Here is a 16041-nt window from a genome sequence, read left to right as displayed (position 1 = left end):
TTTTCTGAGTGTCTTGCAGTAGTGTGCCAATTTAAAATCTTTATTTTTTGAAACATGTCCAGTAGGAATTCAATTGGGAGAAAACTGAATTACTCCAAACAAAAAAATTTAGAGAACACAGTTAGCCCCTGTAGCCACTTAACTCTCATTACCTTCTAAAAGACAACTTTGAAAGGTGTGATTTTTCTCTTAATGTCACCACTTGTGATCATCACATTCATTTCCAAATTGTATGCATGTTAATTTTCTTATGAATTTTCATCATACTTGAGTGAATACAGGAAATTTTTAATTGGTATTTTTTTTAACAACAGTCATATTTCTTAAGGACTGAGTATAACAATATTTCTTAATTATTCAACTGGGTGGTCTCTAACATTCTGGGTTTTTGTTTTTTTTTTAGTGTTCTAATATTTTATTTTTTCCAATCATACATATGAAGAGTTTTTAAGAGTCCTTTTTTAAAAATTAGGGGTTTCAAATTCCCTCCAAAATTTGTCATTTTCCTTTTCTTTCATATTAGCCAGTCTGGTAGGTGTGGAGTGGTACCTCAGAGTTGTTTTAATTTGCATTTCTCTCATCAAGCCTGATTTAGAGCATTTTTTTCATATGACTAGAGATAGCTTTGATTTTTTTCTTCTGAAAACTGCTCATGTACTTTGGCCATTTATCAATTGGGAAATGGCTTGTATTCTTATGAATTTGGCTCAATCTTCTATATATTTGAGAAATGAGGCTTTTGTCAGAAAAACTTGATGTAAGTTTTTTTTTCTCAGTTTTCTGCTTTCCTTTTAATCTTTGCTGCATTGATTTTTTGCAAAGTTCTTTTAATTTAATGTAATCAAAATTATCCATCTTTTATATCCTTTAATTCTGTTTCTTGTTCGGTTATAAATTCTTTTCTTATCCATAAATCTGACAGGTAAACTATTCCATGCTCCCCCAGTTTTTATGGTATCACCATTTATGTCTAACTCATGTACCCATTTTGACCTTATCTTGGTATATGGTATGTGATGGTGTTCTATATCTAGTTTCTGCCAAATTACTTTGTGATTTTCTCAACAATTTTTGTCAAATACTGAGTTCTTGTCTCACAAATGGGGATTTGGGATTTATAAAAACTACATTACTATGGTCATTACCTACTGTGTATTGTGTACCTAATCTATTCCACTGATCCACCACGCTTATCTCTTGGCTAGTACCAGATTGTTTTGATGATTACTGCTGTGTAATACAGTTTCAGAGTGTTCCTTCACACTTTTTTCATTAATTCCTTTCATATTTTTGATTTTTGTTCTTCCACATGAATTTTGTTACTATTTTTTGAGCTCTATAAAATAATTTTTGGTAGTTTGGTTGGTATGACACTGAATAAATAAATTAATTTAGTAGAACTGTCATGTTTATTATATTAGTTCAGCCTACCTAAGATCAATTGGTGGTTATCCTTTGTTCTAAGAGAGGACCAAAATGACATCACTATGTCAGGGTCAAGTTATAGCCTGTTGGACTGTGGCTGATCAGGTCAGTACAACCTCAAAAGGCTCTACTACAAGTCAGGCACAAATAGTCCATGTGAACATTTGGAATGGAGATGTTTCTAAATTTGTACAGCTCATGTTTCTTTTACACTACTGCAGTTCTGCTTTGTTCTTAAAGCACAGCACCTTCTTTGATATAGGCACACCATACTAGGCACTCTTGTGCCAGGTCAGTTGTTTTTTCAATGAAGTATTTCAAATTTTTCCCTTTTTTTCATTCATTTGATTTTGTTTGATTGTTTCTAGATGCCTCACAGAGTCATTAATTTCTACTTTGCCAGTTCTAATTTCTAAGGAATTATTTTCTTCAGTGAGCTTTTGTACCTCCTTTTCCATTTGGCCAATTCTACTTTTTAAGGAGTATTTTTCTTCAGTGAATTTTTGCACTTTTTTTCCCATTTTTTTTGTTTTCTTTACCAAAACTGTTGATTCTTCTTTCATTATTCTTTTGCTTCACTCTCATTTCTTTTCCCAGTTTTTCCTTCATCTCTCTTACTTGATTTCTGAAATCCCTTTTGAGTTCTTTCAGTAAATGTTTCCAGGCCTGCCACCAATTCACTTGTTTTTCTTTGAGACTTTGCATATAGCTGTTTTGACTCTGATGTAATCTTTTGCGTTTGTTCTGAGCTTGCTGCCTAGGTTCCTTTTTTTTTTATTGCTTGCTTATTTTTCCAGCCTATTTCTTGATTTCCAACTTTATGTTAAAGTTAGGTTCTACTCCCAGGGTGGAGGGGCGCTGTCCCAAGCTTCAAGGTTTTTGCTCTGCTGTTTTCAGAGCTAGTTCTGGGAGCCTCTACATATTCAGTTCTTCCAAGGTGATATAATCTAAGGAGAGGTGCAGTCACCACTCTTCTGACCTTTGCTATGGTCTGTGTGCAAATTCCAACTCTTTTCCACTCTCAATTACCAGAGTCCTCTCTCCATTGTGGCTGTGAGATTAGTGTACTAGTGCTTTTCCTTAAAGTACAGCAACTTGGGCCTGTATCCCAAATTCCAGTATGGAAAATGCAACAGAGTCCTTCACCCAGTGCCCCCAAAGGGTCCTCTGTAATCTCCTTCTGATCAACTATTTGACCCCCTTACTGTCTGTGGCTGAGAACTCTAGAAGTTGCTACTAAAGATTCAGTCACATCTGAGACCTCGCTTCCTTGGTACACTGTTGGCTTGAGGGGCACAGCCTGCTGCTGGCTTTTTAGGGTGTGGCCCATGCTGGACCTCCACTCTCTGTGAAGTGATCCAGACTTTTTCTGTTGACCTTTTCAGTCTTGATTGGAAAATTGTTTCACACCATCCTCTTGTTGGTTTTGCCACTCCAGAATTTGTTTTGAGGAATTATTTTCAAGGTATTTGGAGGGAAATTTAGTAAAGGTCAAATGAGTCCCTCTCTTTACTCTGTCATCTTGGCTCTGTCCTCTAAAACGCTTAACATTTTTTTCAAATAAAAATCTTTGATTTTACATCAGAAGCCATTTTCCACAGGCCAGGGTAAGTCACCTCAGTCAACAAAAGTTTTTATCTATGCAGAGTAATGAATTTGCTTACCCCTAAAGCTTATACCACATGTAATTTCCTGGGTGTTTCACTACTAGAGAATTATGACTAATACCCTATTTAATTACACTTGCCCTTCTGTATATGCATTTTATTATGTGTCTCTTTGTGGATTCTCCCAGACAGGAGAGTCCTGTCTTAAATTGTAATTACACACTGTGGAAAGCAATAAATCCCCTTCCCCTTCCTTGACCTGAGATATCAGAGGTAGTGAGGCACTGGAAGAGTCCTGGCAAAGAAGAAAATTCAGCTAGGTCAACCTTTCTGCAATGTCCTCCCACACCTCTGATGTCAACCTCATTCTGGGTCAAATGCCAACTTGTACATGCCTGAACATTACTTGGACACAACCATTTTCAGAAATTACAGTGACTCTTGTTGGGATATGAGAATGGATCATTCCTGCTTGACGAAATTTGTTAAGTTCATGTTACATTCTTAGAATTTAGAGCTGGAAGATACCTCTCAAGGGCCATCTTTCCCCACCCCCTCTTTTTTACAGAAGGGAAAACTGAAACTCCAAGAGGTGAACAACTTGCTTGTTAACTTGGTCAGTAATTTTTTTTTAAGAAACCCAAGTTGGTATTTTCCTAATGTTCCCCTCACAAAAGAATGTTTTCAGGACATATGGTCTATCTCAAATTCCAGTCTCATAGACTTAGACAAATATCAGTGTTACTGACTGATTTATTATTAGAGTAACAAACTATTTATAAACCTATTTAAATAGTTCAGTAGTTTTATCAGGTGTAAGAAATATCACAAGTGAAATCACACTATTTATCATATACAGCTGCTACCTTCTCCTTAACACTAATAGATGCACAGCCTAACACTTTTCTCATCCACAGAATAAACTCAGATCTGTGTCAGCTCTTGCCAGAATGACAGTTAAACTGTAACTCCTGAACTTAATTTGCTTTTAAAGATGCAGTTACAATGTCATTAGTCTTTGCGGAAGAGATGTATATACGGGTTTACATTTATTTCAAACTGTTCTTGGGGAAGGAAGCAAGCATTTATTAAGTACTGGAAGTAAGCATTTATTAAGGACCTATTATACTCCAGGCTAAACTCTTTGCAAATATCTCATTATCCTTATAACAAGGTACGATTGTTATTATCCATTATATTTCACACGTGTACATGTGTATATATACATATACACATATGTATTCTATATATGTGTATAATATGTATTATATGTATATATAAAACATACTATATGTGTATATATAATGTGTTCTCTATACGTTTGTTATTTTTATTATTAAATACTATTATACCATATGCCTGTCTCTCCCATTTTACAGCTGAGGAAACTAAGACAACAGTGGTTAAGTGATCTGGTCAGGGTCATACAGTTAATAAGTGTCAGAGGCCAGATTTGAACTCAAGCTTGTGAATTCAGGATTTCTGAATCCAGGGTCAGTACACTACCTCACCTAGAATAGTTTACTAGTTTACTTTGAATATCATGTTCTTTCCTTTCCTTGACTGTATATGGTCTATTTGTCCATATTATGCCAATTATTCCCCATCAATCAATAAGCAATCTATAACACTTATTAAGCACTGGGGAAGCAAAGAAAAGGAAAAACAGACACTACAGTCTGCCTTCTATATATATGGAGTAGATAAAAGGTCACCTTAGAGGGGAAGGCTAAAGCAATGGGAAAAGTGGTGGATTGGGAGAAGACAGAGAGAGGAAGAGGAGAAGAAAGATGACATTTAAGCTGAATCTTGAAGGAAGGGTTTCTAAGAGAAAGAGAAGTTAAGGGATGGAAAGGCATGGAGATAGGAGATGAAGCATGTTGTATGAGGAACTCTGGAAAGTACAACTGATTTTGCAATTTCTTTTATATCGTCATAGCCTTTATATAATATTTAGTGTGTTTTTTTCAGATGGGTTATGATTTCCTAACAAATTTGAACCTGAAGTCACTTTAGCTTGTCAGCAACATGAGGCTATTTAATATCTATATTTTTATTCTACCCAAATTTATTATGTAGAGAATATAAGCTTAAATTTACTAGATCAATAGGTCTGGTATTTTCTTCTTGTATACCTATAATTAAAAAAAAGTGCCTTCTGTAGGTTTTCTAAGACTTATTAGAAATTTAATGAAATCATTTATTAATTCATTCAGTTAAGCAGTTATACTGATTTGAAAAGCACAACATTTTCATTATTTCAGACAGATCATTAGGAAATGGAATGGTTGATTATTTCTATAGTTTTTTAAGTCATAGCCATTATATTCTTCACTTATGAAAGTGGATTCAACCAAAGTTTCAACTTATCCTCACTATATGTTTATCAGATACACTTTTTAGTCTGGCTTGTAGCAAAATGTCCATGCTCTTTCCCCAGATTGCTTAGTGAAGCAAACTTCACATCACTTGACACATGAGTCTCACTGAATCACTGACTTCAGTAAGAAGTAAGCCATTTTCTTAGCCTATACCGACTCCTCTTTAAGTTTTAATATGAAGACTTTGAAAAGTTTCATGGCTTTTAGTCTCTCTGTTTATTTACAAAGGAAGTGAGCGACGCACCTTCCCTACTGACGTACTTCTGGAGTCTAAGAAGGAAGCCATCTGAGAAGATGGCTCCAGTTGCTGAACTTCACCAGTTTATTTGAGTCTTGGTCTCTTTCCTTTGACTGTCCACTTAACTAACAAAGTGGGTGTTCAGTCATTTTCAGCCACATCTGCTCTTTGGGGTTTTCTTGGCAAAGACATGGGAATGGTTTGCCATTTCCTTCAACAACTCATTTTTATAGATGAGAAGACTGGGGCAAAAAGGGCTTATCTAGGAAGCGTCTGAGGCCAGATTTGAACTCACAAAGATGTCTTCCTGACTCCAGGCCCAGAATGCTACCCACTGTGTCACCTAGTTACTCCAGTCTTCAACAGCAAGTGACATTTATTTCTGTTGCTGTTTCCAACTCCATTCCTCCCTAGAACTCCCTGCCAAGTCTGGTAGTCTGAGCCTACTCTAGCATATCACCCAGAATTATAAGCTTGTCCTCTTTTGGCACATTGATGATAAGGGTCTCTAGGTCTTCATAAAATTTTTCTTTGACCTCCTCAGTGTTCGTCATGGTGGGAGCATAGGCACTGATGATGATGGCATGGCATTTTCCTGCAAGTGGCAATTGCATTGTCATGAGCCTGTCATTCAGTTCTTTTGGCAGGCATACCAGCTTGCTGACTAGATTAGTTTTAATTGCAAAACCCACATCAGCTTCACGGTGCTCCTCTTCACTGTGCCCACTCCAGAAAAATGCATATCCAACTCCAACTTCAGTAAGCTGGCCTTCATTTGCCAACCTTGTTTCACTCAGGGCTGCTATTTGAATGCAATACCTGTTGAGTTCTCTTGCAACAAGAGTAGTTTGTCTTTCAGGTCTACTGGATTTTGTGTTGTCTAGAAGTGTGTGTACGTTCCATGTACCAGTGGTGAGTGGAATCATCTTTGCAGATATTTTTGTACATTTTGTACATTTCTTTGTGTTTTGACCACAGAGTGGGATTCCCCATCTGCTGTGGTAATCAGGTTGGGGTTGGGTAAGTGGACAATTTTTAGGGCACCTTTTCTAGCCCCTTCCTCACACCAGGAGGTGAGCAGTACGATCCTTAAAAGGCTGATCAGATACCTGGGGGCTGCTGAGTGCCACTGCTGCTTCCAGTGAGAAACGTCTCTATGGCCTGGGCCACCTGTGTGCAGGGTTGTGGCTACAGCTCCCAGTGTATGCACACCTGCTGCTTCATCACTTGCCTGTTGCCACAGGACTTTGAGGCATAATAGTGAAATAGTATGGGTGATGTCTTTTGATTTGTGCGTAAATTGGATTTAAGTGAGGCAGAGTTGCACAAAGTCATCAGCCTCGCTCTCTCCTCCAGAGCCATCATAGTCCAGTGGTAGAACAGAGTCAAGATGACTGGTGATGGCTCAGGCTGCAGTGGATGACCTTGGCATCTTTGGTGTCTAACCATGCACATTGCCTGCTTCAGCTGCCTTCATGGTCGTTGGAAAAAATTGTTCTCATTCGCCCACTCCACCAGGGGAAGTCTTCACATGCTTGGGGTAGACAACCCCCTAACTCACCAATGGACTTGAGACCCCTTGGTTACCCTCAACCTAGTTTGGCCCATCTGCCAAAACGGTTTACCAGGGTGTGGCCACTGTACATGCTGCAGCTTCTTGGAGTCACAGATGAGAGTTGGGTGGAACAAGTGAACACCAAAGGTGGAAAGAGCCCCAAAAAAGGGCTTGGCAGCCATCATATTAAAGGTATTGGTCCTCCCTGAACACACCCTACACCCCAAGGATGCCTCCATTGTCCATCTCAATAAAGATAATGGGAAAAGATTGTCCTGTGACAATCACAGCGGGGTGGTCTCTCTCTCAGGCATTGCTGGCAAGATTCTTGCTGAAGTTCTCCTTCAGAACTGAAAGCTGATCCTTCACCTGGAAGATGGTCATCTACCTGAGAGCCAGTGTGGCTTCAGAAAGGGCTGAGGAACAGTTGATATGGTGTTTGTTGTCTGACAACTCCAGGGGAAATGCCAGGAGCAGAACAGAAGTCTATACACAATGTTTGTAGATCTGACCAAGGCCTTTGACACTGTTAGTCATGAGGGCTTATGGAAAATCATGTCAAAATTTGGCTGCCCAAAGAAGTTCATCAGTATTGTACATCAATTTCATGATGGCATGTTTGCCCGGATTTTTGATGGTGGACAAAGCTCTTGTGCCTTCCCAGTCACTGATGGAGTGAAACAGGGCTGTGTGCTTGTTCCCATGCTTGATGTTTTCAGCCATGTTATCAAATGCTTTCAATGAAGGTGAGTGAACACAGCATCAAGGTCAACTACTGTACTGATGGTAAGTTCTTCAATTTGAAAAGGCTACTAACCAAGACCAAAGTGGAGGGAGTGTTGGTGCATGATTTCCTGTTTGCAGATGATTGTGCACTCAGTGCAGCCTCTGAAGCTGAGGTGCAGCAAAGTATGGATCAATTCTCTGCTGTCTGTGCTAATTTTGGCCTAATAATTAACACCAAGAAAACACAGGTGCTCCATCAGCCACCACCACATCATCCACACATGGAATCATTGATTACAACAAATGGAAAAGTTTTGAATGCTGTGGATAAGTTCACTTACCTTGGTAGTGTGCTTTCCAGGGATGTACACATTGGTAATGAGGTTGATGAACACATTGCCAGAGCTAGCTCTGTGTTTGGGAGGCTCCAAAAAAAAGTTTGGGAGAAGCGGTATTAGACTGACTACCAGACTGAAGGTCTACAGAGCTGCTGTGCTGACCTCATTGCTGCATGCCTGTGACAATCTACCAGCACCATGCCAGGAAACTGAATCGCTTTCATCTGAACTGTCTTTAGAAGATTCTGAAGATCACCTGTCAGGATAAGGTACCAGACACTGAAGTCCTTGCTCAAGCTGAACTTCCAAGCATTCAAACTATGCTTCAGAGAGTGCAACTCCAAAGAACTGGCCACGTTGTTCAAATGCAAAATGTACACTTGCCAAAAAGACTAATTTATGGAGAACTCACATGGGGCTGGTGATCACATGGTGGTCAGAAGAAGCGACACAGCGGCACTCTCAAGGTCTCTCTCAAGAACTTTGGATTTGACTGTGCAACATGGCAGACCCTGGCATAGGACCACTCAGCATGATGTGCCCACATCAGAAAGGGTGCTGTGCTCTCTGGGCAAAGCAGAATTGAGACAACACAAAGTAAACGTAGGATTCACAAATTTGGAGTATCCACCCCAAAAATTCATACGGACTATCTGTACCTAACCTGTGGTAGAGCATTCCAAGCTCATATTGGTCTGATCAGCCACAGTCGGACTCATTGAAACTTCCCTTTATCATGGTGATGTCATTTTGGTCCTCTGAAAACTGGCAACAACCAACAACCAGCTAACAGAGGGAATATGTGTGGCTGGTAAGACTGAGTGTTGGTTTAACAAACACTGAACAGGTATGATATGGTCGTGTTTTTTGTCCTAAATGACCTAAGTTAAGTTTGAACTATGAGAAGAGCCATCATCTCCAAGCCAATGCTGAATGACTGTTGTTTTCATTTTAGATAAGGTATAACAGATCAGAGATTGTAAGGGCCTTAGAAATCATGTAATCAAATCCATTTAAATTTGAAAAGCTGAGGTTTGGGGTGGAGTTGGAAGGGAAGGAATGACTCCTGTAAGGTTACATTTTAGAATTTGCAGAGGCCTTTTGAATATTCGTCTTAATCTAATCAAATTGACTAATAAATAAGTAAATAAATTTAATTATCTTTAAAAGGCCATGAAAAAATGTTAATTTGTTTCCTTTATGATTTTACTTAGCCATTTCCTACTTAATTACACATTTATTCTTCTTTGTTTCCTTAAAGCCAATTGCTAAAGATTTCCAAGTTTTTATTATATAAACAGGTTTTGGTGCTACGTGCATCCTGGGCATAGAAGTACCTGAATTTACCTAATAAGTGGAATGAATAGATTTGGCAAGTTCTAGCTAAGTTTTATTGGATTATGAAGTTAAAGCTAGGAGGAGACTTAAAGATTATCTAGTCCAACTTCTTGCTTTACCAATGAGCTTTTAAAATATTTTAGTGAGGAGGACCAAATCATAATTTTCTATGATGACTATTTGTCAATTGTATTTTTAAAAGACCTGTTCAGTTTTTCTTTTACCTCTCTAATTTGACTTTCAAAATCTTTATTGAACTCTTCCAAGAAGTCTTTTTGGGCTTGGGACCAGTTCGCGTTCTCTAACCAGTTTTGTCCTCTTCTGAATCTGTGTTTTGATCTTCCCTGTCCCCATAATAAGAATCTATGGTCTTTGATTTTCTGTGTTGCTTCTTGCTCATGGTGTTTGCCTTTTTCCTGGCTTTTAAAGTTTATTTCTGCTTCTGGGATAGAGGATGGACACTGCCCACACTTCTTGTGCTGGGGGCTAGAGATGTGGTTATTGGCATTGTGTGCTGGGGCCTCACTTCTGGCAATTGGAGGTTGTAGCTTACCTGGTGCTGAACTGGAGCCAGTGATGCTGGCTGGTATGTGCTTAGGCCAGGTGGAGTTTTACTGTATTTCTTGGGTTACACCGAAGTTGCTGGGGTGAGGTGTGGGGGTGGGGTGTTCTTGCCTCTAGAGGTCACCTCCTGAGGGGAGGGCTGTGCTAGACCAGGGGTAGGTCCAGCTGCTAGTGGACATCTGTCTGCCTCACAAGTAGTGTTTCTCCACGCTGATCTCTGCCTGTTTCCCTGTCTGTGTGATGGCACACAGGGTGAGGGGAGACGTGGTATTGGAGCTTGCCTACTCTACCACCCTGGAGCTTAGGATCTCCCTATGGTTTGCTGAGATGGGGCTTGTTTGCTGGACTTCTGGGATGCTTCCCACTGTGTACTGGTTCCCTCCAGCTACAGCAGGAGGAACCTTTCCCATTAATTCCCCCTAGCCTCAGAAGCTAAAAATCTGCTGTACTTTATCTTTCTGGTGACTCCATGGTTCTAGGTTTTTGCCTGGGGCAGTATTTTCTGGGTTTTGCAAGGTCAGTAAAGAAGAGTAAGAGTAACTTACTGCTTACTCCACCATTTTGTCTCCCAGAACTCTATGACAATTATTTTTGGATCACTTCGTCTTGTACATTTTCCAACCCTCTCATCTGATTCCTTCTTATTAAAAAATCCATTGTGGTTACTTCTAGGATGATGAATTTCAATTTTGTTGTTGTTATTAAGGGAAGGTAGAAGTAAAGAAAAATAGAGGAAGAGAAAGCCTTCTTAATATTTATATTTTTAATTTCTTCACTATAACTTCAAAAAGTAATATATAATACTATCCACTCTTATGGGCCATTTTGTTTTTCTTCATTCTTATGAGTGTAAAAGAGCTCAGGTATGTCTGTCCAAAAAGCATTTTTTTTAATAGATTCTCCAGAGACCACAGATGGTTTCCATTTCTGTTTGGCTTTGTTAGACTTGAGAGGGACCATAAGAGTCAAGTGCCTTAAATAATGAACTTGTCAGTTATGTTAATTTGCAAAGGATCTCCATAATATGCTTCACAGGTATTCCACTAATGCCCTTATTTCTCAATTCATTGAAGTTAATTGATTATAAATACTGAACTCAGTAGCATGTTTTTGAAATTCATCTATGTTAGCTCTAGAGACATATCCTACTTATTCATGCTGTTAAAAGGAAGCCAGATATGGAAACATATCAATATTGACCAGGCTTTATGAGCAATGGACCCATCTGAAGTCTGTTCCAATATTGGTTGTATGTGCTAATTGTCAAGTGCACCAGCCCCTTACTCCTCAGCCTGCTTTATGACTCATCACCTTATTAATTCTCATCTTGGGTTCTAAAGAAATCACTGGATATATCCCAGTTTTTGTCAAAAATAATAGAAATGTACAGTCTAATCAATTTAACTCTGAGCCCCCATACTTTTTCTCATAAGCCTTTGTTCTTCTCCACTATTTCTCTCTCTCTCTCTCTATCTCCTTATTTCTCTCTCTCTCTCTGTCTCTGTCTCTGTCTCCCTCTCTCTCTTCCTCTCTCTGTCTCCCTAGTCTACTAGGCTGAGACATATACATTTACAATTTTTTATCAGTGTAATAAGATAAACATATATTTAAATATTTCCGGAGTCGATTTCAGTGAAGAGAATCACAGTCCGAGTTTACTCTAACCATCACCAATAATGGCCGAATTCTTCTCAACTCTCTAAACATACTCCTGTCATTCATCTCTCTCAGATTGTAAGTCAAAGTTGCTCATGAATTCTTTTTTTGGTATACCTTCACAACATAAACTCGTTTCTCTCAGAAAGTATTTCCTTGTCATTAACAATTAACTCACTCATTCCTTCAGAAAAGAAGTTCTCCTAACCTGTTCTGTCTACAGTCTCTCTCAAGTCATGAGAGCAGAATCCAGCCAGCAGTTAAGCTGCCAGTGCCCAAGATTCTACACACTCATAGTATATGTCTATATCTATATCTATATCTATATATGTGTATATATATATATATATATATACTCTCTATGGGACAGTATATTGAAATTGGATTTGCATAAATATACAAATGTCTGAGAGCCAAAAATGTCTGTGAATAGTGAATGTCACCTGTTTGTCATGTGTTTCATCCTATCAATTCACAGTTAATAAGTATTAACACGTAGCACAGCAGTTAGGCTATCTATAGACCCATCAGGCTGAGGTCACAGTGGCTCAGAATCTTTGCCAATCCCTGCCCTTTACCTGTGTAATAGAAAACTCGACATACACAGGAGGGCCTGCTATCACAGGTTCTTAGATCTGCATTTATAAAAGGAAAGACAACTTTTGAGGGGTCAACAATCACTTTACTCAAGCCCATGTATCATTCACTTAGATCAGGGAAAAAATAATCAGCACCCTGAACTTCAGAGAAAATACAGAGATATCAAAGGTCAACAGACATGCTTCCAACTGTCTGATATAAGCAATAAATGCGTCATAGATCAACAGACAGATCCAGCTGTCTGACCATAGTTACCAGAGAGAGAAACACCAATATCTGAGTTTTCAATGCTGGGGGGCTCCTTAGCAACTTCCCAGAGTCTTGTCTGGCCAAACAAACACTTCCGGTCAGTAGTAAAACCTCACCCTCAGAGTTTTTATACACTTTTTTAAGCCAGAGGGCCTCACAACCCTTGAAAACCAGAACCTCATTAGAAACTTAACAAGGTGTGTGCCTTCCTACAAATCTTCCCAGGCCTATCAATGGGGGGGGAAGGAGAAGATTGTCTTTAATCACATTAAAATAGTTAACAATACAAATACTTGTATTGTTTCTGATTAAAGAAACTCTGGTTGATAAAGGCAAGATTCAGTCAGAGGCACTTGATTATACTAAAACAAAAACAGCAAAAACTCCTGTTTTACTTGTCATTACAACCTGCTGTATGGTTTGCTCTGGGTTCATTACTCTGGGGTTGTCTGTCCTCTCAAAAGCAGACTTAGGATCCCTGTTGTTCCACTTCTGTGCCCACTTCAGATTTCCTTAGAACAATTCTATTTTTATTCTAGTATTAGAAGTCCTTACCATTAAGAGCGGGGAGTTGGAGCAGAGAGAAGAGGGCTGCAGGGAAGAGAAAATAAAACATAGTATAAACATGAATCAAGTACTGAATAAGTGGTTTTATTCTCACACAGGAAGGGAAATGCTAAGCCGTAAAGAATCATAGAAAGATCACAATCAATTAAAAGGCTTTTTAAGCTTTATTAGAATATTTTTCATATCTCATTAGCTATTTAACATTTCACCCTCACAGAGTGTTGCTTGATCAATGCTCACTGGGCTCTTTCTTTCAATTGGCTTCTCTGTGTGTGAGTAACTCTTTGTCTCTTGAGTGGTCTGATTCTGCCACTGTTATGGTTGATGTTGCAACCACTCCAACAGTGGACGTCCCACTACTCATGTTCCCTTGAAGGGGGCAAGGTGCTAGCTTCATTTAAATGTCTCACAAGGTCCTTTACCATAGGAAAGAAGACACAGAGAGAAGGTAGCCCCATCCCAGATTCTGTCTTGCTTCGTAAGCCATGCATTCATGGGGCTGTAATTGTTATGCAGAAAAATATTCCGCCTTTTCTCCTTTGGTCTATCCAGAAATTGTGGCTCAACAGCCAATTAAAATTGGTGACATCATGACCGTTTGAAAGTAGTCAGAGGATATCTGTGTGTACTCTGAAGTTGGAGGTGAGAGGACTCCATCACCTCCCCAGGGTACTATATACTGAGGGTGTTATATAATGAGAGGCTGCTATCTATGATTAACAGATACTCTAAGCATAATAGTAGTGTTATGACTCTGTGTCAAGAATGTGTTACTTCTGAACTTAAATTGAGCCTTGTTATATATTAAATTGGTGGGACTTCAGTATTTATAACTTAAAAAGCTGTTAATAGGAGATATGTATTTATCAATTAAAAATATTTGGTAACCTTTATTGTTTTCAGACTTGTCTCACTTGATTACTTTGTGATTTCCATTTACATTAGGCTCCATCTTTTGATTGAGGAAATTACTCTTAGATTTCAGTTTCTTGGTTTATATGATGATGAAGAGGAATAGATTGTCTCTAAGATAATTTCCAGCTCTAAAATTCTACAGTTCCCCTTTGTGTGAGAGTTCTTGTCTGCCTCCACTTGTTTTTTGTGTCCTAGAATCATAGAATTTTATAGCAGGAAAAAAAAACCCTTCAGAAATAATGTAATTAAATATCTCTCTTTTATATAAATGAGTAAACTAAGGCACAGAAAGTTTATATGACTTGCCCCAGATTAAACAGAAAACCAAGGGAAAAGGATTGCAGCCCTGATTTTAGGCCGCCTGATCTGACATTGATCCCACTAAACAGTACTGTTTTAAATTGCTTTGTGGTGGCTTTGCTTGTAAGTACCATGTAGAGTCTTCCATTTAAGGGCTTGGACTTTTGTAAACAGAGGAGAAAATGTGTGGGCATTGTAAACTATATTGTTTATAGTTAAGAAACCAAATTTGCAAAAATGCAATTAAAAAGCTTAATCTATTCACTGTCTCTATGACAGTTTTTTCAGCTATAGGAATATATAAACATGAAGGTTAGAGCCATAATCCTAGCAATCTAGAAATTCTCTCCCAGCTTAATGGCGTTGGGTCTTAGAACATACAAAATGGAAAGGCATTCAGACAGTGACTCTCTTAAATGAATGATCTGTGAAAAACATGATAACGTAATATCCAAAGAAATATCTGGACTAAGTGCTATAAGAAAATTTGAGAAGAGATATCACTTTCATCTGTGAGATTCAGGGAAGGCTTCATGAAGGAGGTGTTGCCTGAGGTAGGTATTAGAGGAAAAGGAAGATGTTAATGGGCAGAGAGATGTGGAGATTCTGGTCTTCCTCTCCCAGCTCCCATTTGAACTGGCTGTGAACAACCAATCCTGGAAAGGGTAACCAAGGAGTTATCCCCACCTAGAGGCAAAAAGGAGGGCCTGCCTCACTTGCTGCCGAGAAAGAAAAAAAAATATATCACTTCTTTTGTATGCCCACCCATTTGAGACTCAGCAACTCATGGGTTATCAGTTCTTCTGGTTCCTCGGCCAAACAAAAGACTTTATTGTCCCATAGTACTAGCTCTTTGGACTCCCCTGTCCAGAAGTAGACTTACCAAGTTTCCACACATGGTTGAATTGAAAGCAGGCAGGAGATATATGTATATGCCCTAAAGACTGAAACCAGAAAGGAGATATTTGTAGCTGCTTCAGAAACTGTGCTGCTCCTGTCCCCCACTGGTCAAGCTGCATTATACTCTCCCACTGTTAAAAAATTTGCTCTTCTCAGCAATTGGCTAGGGTAGAATTTGAACTCATTATCCACATCTCCAATTCAGAATTGTTTTCTGATGTACAAGGGAGGCTTAAGCATTGGGTTTTTTTTAAATGCCTTCTCTACTGCCTTGTACTAGAGTGGAGTCTCATAAAAGTTTATATGCCACAGATCTTTTGATACCCCAGACTTGCAAGTGGAAAGCACAATCGCTGCCTAAAACAGAGCTTGAACAAACAAGGAACATTTTACAAAGCTTATCAGGGGCCAGTGCTTGTCTAGTACTCGTACAGGCCCTGTTTGGGAGCTTGAAATGTCCTTCCCCAAGCCAGAGGCTTCTGATAAAGAAAAGAATAAAGAAAATGAAAATCAGTCTTCCTATCTGGAAAGGTAAGCTTGCTTGCTACAGAACATTCCACAAGATAGGCGCCTCTCCTCTCAGGAACCTGAGGTGAACTTCCTCTTTATGCGAGAAGCCAAGCTTTTCTGGATGAAAATTCTTTGGTGTTTCTTTCAATGCATGGAACCAACCAGCTAAGGA

The 16041-nt window shown here is 38.9% G+C and overlaps 1 protein-coding gene across 5 annotated transcripts in view; it reads left to right on the top strand.

Annotated features, from left to right (window-relative positions):
* MCC (MCC regulator of WNT signaling pathway) overlaps positions 1 to 16041 on the top strand; it is a 261755-nt gene that overhangs the window by 171479 nt on the left and 74235 nt on the right. The window lies entirely within an intron of this gene.

Source organism: Notamacropus eugenii, chromosome 1 (assembly GCF_028372415.1).
Source record: "Notamacropus eugenii isolate mMacEug1 chromosome 1, mMacEug1.pri_v2, whole genome shotgun sequence".
Taxonomy (NCBI): Eukaryota; Metazoa; Chordata; class Mammalia; order Diprotodontia; family Macropodidae; genus Notamacropus; species Notamacropus eugenii.
The sequence above is the reverse complement of the archived record's forward strand: the minus strand, read 5'-3'. Positions and strand labels throughout refer to the sequence as shown.